This window comes from Vicia villosa, linkage group LG6 (assembly GCF_029867415.1).
Source record: "Vicia villosa cultivar HV-30 ecotype Madison, WI linkage group LG6, Vvil1.0, whole genome shotgun sequence".
Lineage (NCBI taxonomy): Eukaryota > Viridiplantae > Streptophyta > Magnoliopsida > Fabales > Fabaceae > Vicia > Vicia villosa.
Window position 1 is genome coordinate 19,890,847 of NC_081185.1, and position 14,696 is coordinate 19,905,542.

A 14,696-nucleotide genomic window follows, 5' to 3' on the forward strand; every position below is an offset into this window, starting at 1 on the left:
AGGTAAACTTGTCCGAACCAGGGCATATAACTCCTATTGATGCAGGCGAACTTGCTAGAATTATAGCAAGTAATCCTTCTGGGTTGCGCAAACTACGAGAAACTTACTAAAACTATAGTAAGTGGGGATCATAAACTGCGAAAGCTTGCTAGCACTATAGCAAGCTAATCACACAACTAACTGCAGGTCATCGCTATGTAAGACTCAGGCTTTAGCAGGACGATTCTTTTCTCTCATATTCGAGCACAAGGTAAATTTAGGGGTCTTCCAATATTTAATAACTCTTCGATTCGAAAAGCGTGAGATCTACGTATTCTCACGCCATTCAATCCAAGATAATTAAATAGGGGAAGCTGTCATACCCCAAAATTTACCCGATTTAATTTGCATCTGTCAATTTATTAAGGGCGTTAAAATTAGGAGCCATAGGATTTAGTATACCTATTATTAAACTCGCTCTCCTATAAAATTCCCTTATAAATTGGTTGAAGTAAAATGGAGGTGTGAACAGCAAAAATTTGAGATCCAATTTGTTTTGGGCCAATTTGTTTCATGTAATCATTTTATCTTATTGTTACTAACTATAAGGTTATTAGCATTATTAATTTTAACTATTAATTAAGATTAGTATTAGGATTATTAGTATCAAATAAATATTATTTGGTTAGTTTAGAATTATTGCTTATATTAGTATTAGGTTTAAATATTCATTTGAGTTTTAAAATAATTAGTTTTTTAATCTTAAGATTATTATTATTTACGTTAATATTAGGAATTATTATTAGGACTGCTATGGATTAGGATTAATATTATTATTATCAGTCTTAAAATTAGTGTTAAGTACTATTAGTGTTAGTATTTAGGAATGTTATCATTATTATCAGTAATAATTAATTAAGTAATAGATTGATGGGCCAGGATACACTAGCAGGATCGGGGCCTAAATGAAACGCGTGAGTCACCAAGGGAGTGGACCGGGTCAAACCGACCCGACCACTATTCATCATCTCCTTCAGCGCCGCAGACATCAAGCAAACCCAGCCAAACCCTAACGGCGGCCACCATCTCCAACAACAGCCAAACCCTAATCTCCATCTAAACTCAAGCCCAGCGGAATCGAAAAAGGATTGAATCTCGAGCAAAATCAGAATCAAATCTTAACGGAAAAATAAAATCAATCTTAAGACAACACAAAATCAAACTTTTATTACAATAAATCAGAAATCAAATAAGATTATATTACAATCAATGAACAGATCAAATGGAAAACGAATTGAATCTTTCCTAACTAAGATTTAACCCTAACTATATAACAAAACATAATCAGAAGGGGAAGGGGGCCGGGGGAAAAACGAAGAACGTTTCCGCGAAGGCCGAACCTCTGAGCTTCAATCCTCGACCTCACACCTGCAAAAAAAAGTCACAGAGAAGAAGGGGGATCGAGAGAAGGAGAGAGCGAACTCCATCGCGGCACTCACAGGGTAGTTGACCTAGAAAGAAAGGAAGAGGAGATTAGCGAGAGATTGAAAGAACATACGGAAAGACATCACGGCCATAGAGGTATTCGCATAATACTCAGCTTCTTTTCGTTTATCTGTTGCGATTTGTTGCATGCATGTGCTTCTCCGAGTGAAAATCTGGAAGATTAGAGTTAGATTAGGTTTAGGGTTCATGATATCTAGGATTTTTGATGAAGTTTAGGGCTACCGATGAACATGTTTTCTGGGTTTGAGGAAGGATGGTGGTTAGAGAAGATGAAGATCACTCGGATCTTCATCGGTTTCTGGAATCTATGGTGGTAGATGGGGTGGTTTACGGTGGGAGTATGGGTTTGTCTTGGTTTGTTTTGTTGTCCGGAGAAGATGAAGAGGAGATAGTGAGAGAGTGAGGGAAGTTGAGAGAGCGAGAGAAAAAACGTGAGGGGGGGAGAAAAAAATCTGGAAAATTGAAAGGGAGAGAATGAGAGGAGACCGAGAGCGAGTGGGAAGAGAGGAAGAGTTTTCTTGGAAAAATAATCTTATCTCTCTGCGTCCAACCACAACGCGACACGTGGCCACCTACGGGCCACGTGATTGGTTCATCAAGCGGTGATCCCCTGTAGGCCCTTTATCATACTCCCTCAACCAACTACAGATGCAGTCCTTCAGATCTGGATTGATGGTCCTAATTGCTGAGTTCCACCCAGAGCCATACACCCTCACTACACTCGATCAAACAGACCTCATATGCAAGTGGGCCTAGTCCAATTTCTATTCACACCCGCTAGATCACTCACCAAACATAAGATACACTCCCCCTGAATAAATTAAAAATAAAGTTTAATTAATAATTGTAATAAATTGTCTAATTGTTTTTTACTATTATTCAATTTTCTCCTCGAACCGACTATACCTATTAGTCGTGTTTGGCGAGAAATAATTTTAATTGATCTAGTTTATTTGGTAATATAAATTTAATTAGTTCTGATTTAATTTTCTCCTCGATCCGACTAAATCTATTAGTCGTATTAGACGAGAAATAATTTTTGATTACTTAATTTATTTGTTAATAATAATTTAATTAATCCTTTGCTTAATTCTCTCCTCGACCCGACTAAATCTATTAGTCGCATTAGACGAGAGATAAAAAATACATAAAATTCAAAACACATTTAATTTGCTGCCCGCGACGATCAATCTATCGATCTGAGTAACCAGCAATGCCCCTTAATCCGTTAGCTATACTGACCAAATCTATTGGTTATCGCATCTAACGGTGCCATATCAAATCAGGGTTGTACGCCCAAACACTTAAAACACACCAAACCACTAACCACGGATTTTCATCCCTTCGAGCAGGCAATTCAAAATGCCTTGAAAAAAACACAAATTCAAAACTACGAAGGTAATTCAAAATACCTTTTCAAAACTGCGAAACGGTAATTCAAAATACCGTCAAAACATTCATATCAAATTCTAAGGCGTACAACCCTGTGCCCGAACTACGTTGACTCTGATTCTCCCTAAGGAGATACGTAGGCACTTGGATAACCAAGGCGAGTCCCCCTCCCTAAAATCTCAATTTTTCCCCTATTCAATTCCTTAGCTATTAACCTTAACTTTTAGCCATAAAACTTGACCCTTAGATTCAAAGCCAATAGGAAAGGGTTGAGGGTACCTTCCCTCGACCTGATTATAATAACTTACCCTGAATCTTTATACTGCATAGGGTTTCCTATTCGCCCTTTAGAATAGGTGGCGACTCTAATTTTTAGGGCAGGTTGCTACAGCGGCTGCCAACCCTTATAAAACAAAATAAGGTTTTCTTCTCTACTAACTCAAACTGGGTCAAAAACATAACCCAGGCCCATAAACTAATGACCCAAAAACAAATTATTCTAATGACTGAAACTTCAATAAAATCTGGGAACTATGCATTTCGAATTTGCCTTTGACTCCAACATGAAAAATGTAGCTCTTTCTCTTAGCTTTCCGGCGATTACTAGAACGCGTCGATCCGATTCCCAAAGCTTCAGTTATGATCATTTTAGTGCAGACTGCTAATGCTGAAAATAGAGTGCGAAAATCAAATAAGTGCAAAAATAAACTGATTTATAAAAATACATTAAAATAGAAAAATAACCAAGGTAAAGTAAAGAAATGCCTAAGTAAAGTTATAGGAGAATGTGCATAAATATGCACTGATCACATACCCCAAAATTTTCCCTCCTCATTTCATCCTCAATGATTCAAGGTTCCAGGGACTATTCAAAGCAACATTCTCCTAATCGAGGGCCTCTTAAATTAGGGTTTGTACTTTATCAAAAGAGTTTGAATCTCTAAGGCCTCAAAGGGATCTCAAGATGTCTCATATGTCTCCAGGTATCTCCATGTCAATTACCAAGCTTCAATCCCAAGGATTTCTCATTCTAATGCTCAAATGATCCACATTCGACTAGTTTGATTTAAAAGTCAACTTTGGGCAAAGTACAGTCAAAACTCCTGACTTTTGGTAAACATCAAGTATTGGAGGCTATATCCATCATTTGATCAAAGGTTGATCATGATCCATTAATAAAAACTCAGAAATGAACAAAGTCAAAAGGTTCAAATTAAGGGTTTTTTATAGGAAAAGTCAACTCAACTTTGACTGGTCATAACTTCCACATGGAGTGTCAGAAATTTCTCACTCAAAGCCTAATTGGAAGGAAATTGGATTCTCTACAACTTTGTATCTCACAAGCCAAGGCCAGAAATCCACCATTTAAGATATATGGTACAAAATATTATAGGTCCTTTTCAAAAGTCAACCAAAAGCAGTTTTTTGTCAAAGGCCATATCATCAAGATAAAATCTCCAAATGAAAAATATGTTCCAAAGTGTCTTATAGAGGACATCTTGAGGTTTCCAAAAAGTCCTAGAACTCTCTCATATCTTAAAAATTGAGGGAGATATGCCTCGTCAAAGTTGGTCGATTTCGGTGGAAAATGTGAAGCAAATAAGGGTCAAAATTGCATTTATTCTAAATGGGCCTAGCTTTTTATGCTTGAAACCTATTCCTAATATGGCCCACGACCTCCAAGCTCATCCTTGCATTTTTCCAATATTTATCTTATTTATTTTGGATTTTTTATTTGTTAAAATGCAAATTAAATCAAGATTAAATCAAGTAAAGATTAATTGAGGAGATTGAAGGGTTTAATTTGACCAAAATCAAATCAAATATTGGTCTTAAAAGTTAAATGGAATATTGGAATGTGATTGATAATATTGGATGCAAGTATAGAAGGTTTTGATGGAGTTTAAAGATCTCTCTCAATCACATGCCAATCTTCATAATTTGCAAGATTTGAATGATAATTCTAAACCTAATTCATATTACAATAAAAAGAGAATTCATCCAAGGCATTAAGGGGTTGGTTTTAGGGGAGCAGCCCAGAAAATCGTGTGAAGGGATTCAAGAAATTCAAGAATAAACCAATTTTGATTTTGGGATTATATTGGTTTTCAGGTCAATTTGAAGATCAAAACACGTTCTTGGGAAGCCGAAAGCAATTACGGAAGCCCAAAGCATCCTGAATCACGCAATTACTCGCCTCGGTTTGCATCTCTTTTCCAAGCATCGATTTCTATGATTTGTGCATTGTAAACGTGTTTTGATTGTATATTCATGTTCATAATCTTGTTTGCAAGCTTCCTGGATACTTTAATTGAATTTTAATCACAGGTATCAAGATTTGCCATAGCTAGGGTTTATGTTCTTGATTTTGGGGAAATTGTTTATAAGTAATTTTAGGCTGAATAAAGGTGTTTATAGTGTTCGAGATGTTCCTTATATTCAATTTGGGTTCCTATTTGCGAGTTATTGTGTTGGTATTGTGAGTTTGGAATTTGCAGATTAATGGCCACGGAAATAAAGCGTTGTCGTATTTCTGTATGTCGCGAGGAAGAAGACAAGCTAGGCCACGCGCGTTTCTTCTAAATTCAAATTCTAGTTTTTCTTATCTAGATTTTGTATCCATTATATATCAAACATTAGCGCACATCTCACATGGTAACTCCCATCTTCAGTTGACCTCAATTGCCTGAGTTCGATTCCAGGCTAAGACAAGTATTATTTTTTTACCCTAACACTATCATTTAATCCACTGCGCATTTGCTATAAGAGCGTTCGGCGCACCCTCACGTGGTGACTGTAGGATCATCATCTAGCATGATCCAACGTAGCTGGAAGCACAGGTGCATCGTGGGTCTCATCAAGCTGACCACACTCAAATAAAATCCTGGTTCTTTTCTATATACTTGATAACACGATTTTATATCGTATATTTAGCTTAAAATCCATAGATATTTATAGCATTTTCCATTTATTATGTTAATTTGTTATGATATTACGCTAGTATTTGCTTTGTTTCAGGTTTTACACTCTAATTACGACTATTTGCGAAAAGGAAAGAAAATGGAGCTTAAATGACCAATATTTATGCCTAAAAGATGAAAAAGGAGTGCTGAAGTGAAAGAGGGGTGCAATTAGGACCCAAAAGGCCCAAAAGAGACAGTTCAGCCCACTATGGAACCAAAGGCGCGTGGCCCAAACCTTCCCAGCTAGTGGAGACGCACGTCTCCAACGTTCCAAGGGCCACCTCAGCAAAAGGAGACGCACGTCTCCAAGCCTTCCTACATCTTCTCCACTTGAGACGCACGTCTCAAGTCAGTCAAGGCCGCTTCCTGAAGAAACGGAGACGCACGTCTCCACACCCAGTCTGCAAAGTCCCCACTTTTCACGCAACGTCACAGCAAAACCTCTCCTATAAATAGAACCTGCTACCTCACTTCCAAAGAGTCCGATTTCCTGCCAACGAAGTGCTGCCGAAATTGTACCGCGAACCGTATTTCTTTATTCTGCTTTCATTCAAACACTTATTTTCTCACAACGATTTCTACACCGGAAATTGTCGTGAACTTTTTATAAATCTAGCCTTACGTTAGATTTATCGCTTTTATTTCCTTGTTTATTTTTTCTGTCCGTTAAAATTCTGAAGAACGATCCAGCCAACCTGTGGTGGAAGTTCAGTACTCGAAGATCCAATTACCATTTATTTAATTCAGGTTTTTTATTTACCGCCTTATTTATATTTATTTGCATGATATATTGTATGCCATTTAACATGCCTATTATTATGAACCGAACCGATTTATGCATGTTTAACCATATTAATATGTCTGGCTAAATTACTAAGATATCGGTATGTAAAGTAAGTTAACCGTAGGGATCCGAAATAAATTGGCTTAATTATGTTTTATTAACTATCACTTGTTTTTGGTTTGTATGTCTAATTTAATTAGTAAGTCTTAAAACCAATAGAGCGAAAGTTTGAGGTCTTAAGACGGTCAAAGGTTAAAATCAATAGAGCGAAAGTTTGAGATCTTTAACTGGATAGTAGACATAGGACATTAGTTTTAAGGATGGCGAAAGCGTATTAAAACTAATTAGAACTTATTTATTTTCAAAAATTGTTTTTACACCCGAGCGGGATGGCGAAAGCGTACGTTAGGGATATTAGCATGTTCCGAGTCAACAGAGCGAAAGTTTGAGATTAGGAGATTTAAATAGATAACAACTTCATAAAACGGGCATTTTATTAATTACGTTGTTTCCAAAAAGCTTTTCTAAAATCTAATGGGATGGCGAAAGCGTACATTAGGATTAGGACAGTAATCTAAATCAACAGAGCGAAAGTTTGAGACGAGGATTTTTAATCAATTGAATTAGTAAAGATTTTTAATTAAATTATGCAAAAGCCAATGGACCTTCGGATCACCTTAAGTTAAACGAAATACATACTGATATCTGTCTTTTATTATATTCTTTATTTCTCACTATCACTCTCCCTTAGAAACAATCAAAATTTTAGTAGCCCTAGCTTTACATAGTAACCTTAGATAACGGTAGATCGATTCATAGTCCCTGTGGATTCGATATCTTTTAAAACTACACGACACGACTGTGCACTTGCAGTCATCAGATTTATAGACACGTAAAGTCGCGATCAAGTTTTTGGCGCCGTTGCCGGGGACTATTTAAGTCGATATCGTAACTCACTGTTACACCGTAGAGACTAGGACAATTCTTCCTTTTCTTTCTGAACGATTGTATGCCAAATACTCGTTCACAAGGAGGAGATTTAATACAACGAATTAACGAGATCGAACGTTTCATTAACGTCAAACGTCGAGCTCGCAATCTTCCCGAAGTAGCACCAATTCCGATTAATCAGGAATTGACTTTTACTGATCAAATCAATCAAATTATCCCGAAGTTAGAGATGGCTGCTATTCGTCCTCTTAGAGACTATGCCGCTCCTTCGCGCGCTGAACCGCATTCAAGTATCGCACCACCTGCGATTGAGGCAAACAATTTCGAACTGAAACCTTCGCTGGTTCAAGCTGTTCAACAGAATCAATTCTCTGGAAGCCCTGTAGACGACCCCAATCTCCATTTATCCGTGTTCGTGCAATACGCCGACACTATCAAAGCCAACAACGTTAGTTCCGAAGCTATTCGATTACGTCTCTTTCCTTTCTCCTTGAGAGATAGAGCGAGAGCGTGGCTTCAATCCCTGCCTTCTAATTCCATAACTACGTGGGACGAATTGAAGAGAGTATTCTTAGCGAGATACTTTCCGCCTAGCAAAACTGCTATGCTTAGAGGTCAAATCAACGGATTTACCCAGAAAGATAACGAATCACTCTTCGAAGCTTGGGAACGTTACAAGGACATGCTTAGAATATGCCCTCATCATGGACTCGAACCATGGATGATCATCCATACTTTCTATGGTGGTCTCTTATATAACACTAAAATGACTATAGATGCCGCTGCTGGCGGAGCATTAATGGACAAACCCCATGATGAAGCACACAAACTCATAGAGAACATGGCACAAAACCATTACCAATGGGGTGGAGAACGAGCCGCTCTAGAGAAAGCCCAAACCAAAGGAGGAATGTACGAAGTAAGTGGTATAGACCGCGTTAACGCTAAAGTAGACGCTTTAACTTAAAAGATCGAGAACTTAACCATCACTCCTTCAGCCACCGCTGCTGCTGTAACACCTAACTGCGAGATTTGTGGATTGACTGGACATGTAGTTGCCGAATGTCAACTCTTGACTGGAGTCCCATCTGATCAAGTAAACTATGCTCAAGGAAACCCTTATTCCAACACGTACAACCCTGGATGGAAAAACCATCCGAACTTTTCTTATAAGAACAACAATGCGTTGTACGCGCCTGGACAAGCACCTGCTGTACCACCTGGCTACCAAAAAGCGCCTGTAGCTGCTCAAAACACCCCTAGGAAGTCAAATCTAGAAATCATGATGGAGAACTTCATAGCTTCCCAACAACAAACCAATAAGGACTTCCTAAATCAAAACATCCACAATAGCGAGCAACTAAAACAACTATCGAACAAAGTAGATGCCTTAGCTACGCATAACAAAATGTTAGAAACTCAAATCTCACAAGTAGCTCAACAACAAGCACCTACTGCTGCCCCTGCTGGCACGTTTCCTGCTCAACCACAACCCAATCCTAAAGGACATGCGAACGCAATAACACTACGAAGTGGAACGAATTACGATGGACCTATTGATCCTAGAACTCAAAACATACCCATGTCACAACAAGAGCCAAAGGAAACCCAAAAGAAAACAACTGACGAACAAACTGCTAAGACTGATGAGAATAATAACGAAGTGGAACCTGAAAAAGAGAAACCCTATGTTCCACCACCGCCTTATAAGCCACCAATTCCTTACCCTCAGAGATTAGCTAAATCAAAAACCGAAGCGCAATTTAAAAGATTTGTAGAACTTCTGAAGCAATTAAACATAACCATACCATTCACGGAAGCCATAATTGAAATGCCTTCGTACGCTAAATTCCTAAAAGAAATCTTATCAAACAAAAAGAAACTCGAGGATAATGAAACTATAACGCTTACCGCTGAATGTAGCGCTATCATCCAAAATAACATGCCTCCAAAACTGAAAGACCCTGGTAGTTTCTCTATACCCTGCGTAATAGGTAAAACCATTATAGAGAAGGCCTTGTGCGATCTAGGAGCCAGTGTTAGTTTGATGCCTCTTTCGACCTGTAAGAAACTCAATCTAGGTGAGCTTAAAGCAACGAGAATGTCTCTTCAACTAGCTGACCGTTCAGTTAAATACCCTGTAGGAATGTTAGAAAATATCCCTGTTCGTGTAGGTCAATTCTACATCCCAACTGACTTCATTATTATGGATATCCAAGAAGATTCTAACATCCCGATCATATTAGGAAGACCATTTTTAGCAACCGCTGGTGCAATTATAGATGTAAAGCGAGGAAAGCTTACTTTCGAAGTAGGAGAAGAGAAAATAGAATTTATACTTTCCCAATTCCTAAAAGCACCTTCTATAATTGACACATGCTGTTCTGCTGACATAATCGACGAGTGTGTCAAAGAAATAAAATCCGAACCAAATAAGGAAACCGAGATCCTAAGAATTCATATGCCGCCAATTCTTGAAGATGACAACTGGCGTGAGGAATATCAAGATGACCACCTGAGTGAATGCTTAGCTTTAACTCCCGATCCTATACCTGGACCTAAGAAACCTGCTATAGAGCTGAAAACACTTCCTACCGATCTTAGATACGAATTTCTAGACGAAGAACTAAACCGACCAGTTATAGTGAACGCCAACTTAGGACGAACCGAGACTGAAAAATTACTTAATGTCCTAAGAAAATACCCTACCGCTTTAGGATATAACATATCAGATTTGAAAGGTATAAGCCCTTCCCTCTGTATGCACCGAATTATGCTCGAAGACGATAGTAAAACCTCTAGGGAACATCAAAGGCGAATAAATCCTATTATGAGCGATGTGGTTAAAAAGGAAATCCAAAAACTGCTAGAAGCCGGAATAATATATCCTATATCCGATAGTAAATGAGTTAGTCCTGTTCACGTCGTACCAAAGAAAGGAGGAGTTACTGTAATCACTAACGCTAAAGGCGAATCTGTAGCACAACGTACCCAAACTGGATGGAGAATGTGCATTGACTATAGGAAGCTAAACAAAGCTACCCGAAAAGACCATTTCCCTTTACCTTTCATAGATCAAATGCTCGAACGCCTAGCTAAACACTCGCATTTCTGTTATCTGGATGGATACTCCGGATTTTTCCAAATTCCTAATCACCCTGACGACCAAGAGAAGACCATGTTTACCTGTCCTTATGGTACATTCGCTTATAGACGAATGCCTTTTGGACTATGCAATGCACCCGCGACCTTCCAAAGATGCATGATGGCAATATTTGCCGACTTTCTAGATGGAATAATGGAGGTCTTTATGGACGACTTCTCTGTCTGTGGGGGAAGTTTTGAAACATGTTTAGAAAACCTTGAAATGATACTTAAACGATGCGTAAGCGTAAACCTAGTCCTTAATTGGGAAAAATGCCATTTCATGGTTCGACAAGGAATTGTACTGGGACACATCGTGTCTGATAGAGGGATCGAAGTTGATAAAGCAAAAATTGAAATTATCGAGAACCTTCAACCTCCCAAAACCGTTAGAGAAATAAGAAGTTTTCTAGGACACGCTGGTTTTTACCGACGCTTCATTAAGGATTTCTCTAAAATAACCAAACCGTTAACCGAATTACTTATGAAAGACGCCGAATTTATTTTCACTGATAAATGCACTGAAGCATTTCAAACGCTTAAACGGGCATTAATCTCTGCGCCAATTATGCAACCTCCCGACTGGAATGAACCTTTTGAAATAATGTGTGACGCGAGTGATTATGCTGTAGGAGCCGTTCTAGGGCAAATAAAGGATAAGAAACTACATGTCATATACTATGCGAGTAGAACCCTAGACGAAGCTCAAATGAATTATGCCACGACAGAAAAAGAATTATTAGTTGTCGTATTTGCATTAGACAAGTTCCGTTCTTACCTGGTAGGAGCCAAAATAATCATATACACTGACCATGCCGCCATTAGGTACCTCCTAACCAAAAAGGACGCCAAACCAAGACTTTTGAGATGGATCTTGTTACTACAAGAGTTCGACCTGGAAATTAAAGATAAAAAGGGCACTGAAAATGTCGTAGCAGATCACCTCTCTCGATTGGAAAATCTGAAACCCGAAGAAGTACCAATTGACGATGATTTCCCTTATGAAAGACTCATCGCTCAGTTAGAAGCCAATGAATTCGAACCATACCGTCCAAACTCTGAAACCAACAAATTAGCAGAAATAGCTTTAGCCCGATCTGACACACCTTGGTATGCAGATTTCGTAAACTACCTTGCTGCTGGTGTTCTTCCTCCTGATCTAAGTTACCAACAGAAGAAGAAATTCTTCCATGACCTAAAACATTACTATTGGGACGACCCACTCCTGTTCAAAAGAGGCCCCGATGGAATCTTTAGACGTTGTGTACCCGAGGAAGAGATAAGAAGCATAATAACACACTGCCATTCTGCACCGTGTGGAGGACACCATAGCACATATAGAACCTGCGCCAAAATCCTTCAATCTGGACTCTTCTGGCCCAACCTGTGGAAAGGCGTTTATTTTGCTGTACTAAGCTGTGATAGATGCCAACGAACCGGAAACATTTCGAGACGCGACGAAATGCCTCAAAAAAGCATTCTAGAAGTAGAAATATTTGACGTCTGGGGAATAGACTTTATGGGTCCGTTTCCGTCGTCGTTTGGAAATCAATATATACTCGTAGCTGTCGATTACGTTTCAAAATGGATAGAGGCTATCGCTTCTCCTACAAACGATACACGAGTAGTTATCAAACTCTTCAAAAACGTCATCTTTCCTAGGTTCGGTGTGCCAAGATTGGTAATTAGCGATGGTGGTTCCCATTTCATTTCAAGAATACTTGAGAAACTCCTTCGAAAATATGAAGTGAATCATCGAATAGCCACACCATACCATCCACAAACAAGCGGACAAGTAGAAGTATCTAACCGCGAGATAAAACAAATATTGGAGAAAACTGTCGCCATATCTAGAAAAGATTGGTCAACCAAGCTGAATGAAGCTTTATGGGCTTATAGAACAGCTTTCAAAACTCCAATAGGAACTACCTCATTCAAACTCGTTTATGGAAAATCATGCCACCTCCCGGTAGAGTTAGAACATAAAGCCTATTGGGCCATTAAGAACTTAAACCTAAACTACACTGCCGCTGGTGAGAAACGACTTCTAGACATAAACGAATTAGAAGAACTTAGACAAGACGCTTACGAAAACGCCAAAATCTATAAAGAGAGAACGAAAAAATGGCACGACAAGCGTATATCTAGGAAAAATTTTAGCATAGGCGATAAAGTACTTTTATTTAATTCTAGACTAAAATTATTTCCTGGTAAGTTACGATCTAGATGGTCTGGCCCTTTCGAAATAACTAACATATTTCCGAGTGGAGCGATAGAAATCAAAGGAGAAACCGTCAAACCTTTTGTCGTAAATGGGCAACGTCTTAAGTATTACCATCATCTCGAACACGATGAAAACATCGAAGTTTTTAAACTTGACGAACTGCCCGCTCTTTCGAAAAAATAGTTTTCTATTTTTAAAATCGTCGAGCTTACGACATAAAACAAAGCGCTTGGTGGGAGACAACCCACATTTATTTATTCTTTTATTTTATTTCTATTTTTAATTTTTAAACTTTTGTTTTTTTTCATTTAAATAATCTATTCTAATTTTAATTTATTTTTCCATTTTTCCTACATCTTATAATAATTATTATAATTATAACTGCTATCTTAAATCGTGAAAATATTTCCTTTTCATAATTATATTTATTATTATAACTTGTTCCTTAATTTTATTTCATTTACTTTATTTTATTTAATTTTATTTTTAAAATAAACACTAGCCTAGTTCTAACTTAATCTTAATATTTTCAACTTCTAGGTTTTTCATTTAACTACTAACTACGATGCAAGAAGTTGATAATATGGAAGTTGTGTTCCGTGGTAGAGGACAAGAAGCAAGATTTAATAAGCTGGCTGAAAGACACATGGATTTGACTTGCTATCCTCACCAACCAACTATGGTGAAACTTGGTATCGAAGATAGCGTCCTACACCTGCTAAACCAAATTGGTTGGACTGGTTCTCACCTGTTCCGCAAATTTAGTACCTACCGGAAGCTCACTCTGGAATTCTTGAGCTCCCTGACCTATCTTCCTAACTGTGGACAAGGACTAAGAAAAGGAGTCATTCTCTTTAGACTCTTTGGTATGGAATTTAATTTCTGCATCCGAGATTTTGCTGAAATGCTAGAACTACCTCATGGATCAGATGCATACACCAAAGTAGCTGAAGACAATCTTGCTTACTGGGAGTTGGAACGGTATTGGGGCAAGATCACTGGAAACGATAACCCTGAAGAGAATGAATTTCAATCTGAGAACATCCATAACCCCGCCTTCAGATACTTCCATAAGATCCTTGCTCACTACATTTTTGGTAAACCTGATAACATCACTGAAGTCTCTAGAGAAGAGTTGTTCATCATGTTTTGTACTTCTCAGAATCGCCCGGTCAATGCCATCGCTTTCATGCTAACAAACTTCGAGCGCATCACGCAAGACGAAGTTTCACCTATTAGGATCGGAGGATTCGTCACTATGATTGCTAATGCTATAGGAATGAGAGTACCTTTGCTTAGATTGACACCTCTTGGCTCCCACAATTCTATGGACATTCACTTCTGCTTTAACCGAGGTATCATCGGTAACCTTGGACCTGATCAGTTTGATTTACTCATTGATAACAAAGTATTGGATCAGTTCACCTTACCGAGTCCTAGGACGAGTGTGCACAACCCTGCCAACTGGCTTTTCTATGATCAGATTCCTGAAAGAGAACCCTCACCTGAAACCCCTCAAGCCTATGAACATTTTGATGAGGAAATGCATGTATCAGAATCTGAGCCTGACACTCCTCCTGGTTACTATGAACCTAATCCTGAAGATGAACCCGTTCCTGTTTATGAACCTCTTTCTGTAGATGAACCTATATCTGAGTATGAGCCTGAAACTCGTTCTGAAAATTCTGTTGATGACTACAATGTTGATATGACTGATGTCGAGCTCGAGGCACAACAACCCGCTACATCTACC

General features: G+C 38.4%; 1 non-coding gene across 1 annotated transcript; it reads right to left on the bottom strand.

Moving 5' to 3' along the window:
• Nucleotides 1-8,179: 8,179 nt before the first annotated feature.
• LOC131615299 (small nucleolar RNA R71) lies at nucleotides 8,180-8,286 on the bottom strand. The gene has a single exon (XR_009287722.1). It is a non-coding gene; the product is annotated as a small nucleolar RNA R71 (small nucleolar RNA).
• Between the last annotated feature and the right edge of the window lie 6,410 nt (nucleotides 8,287-14,696).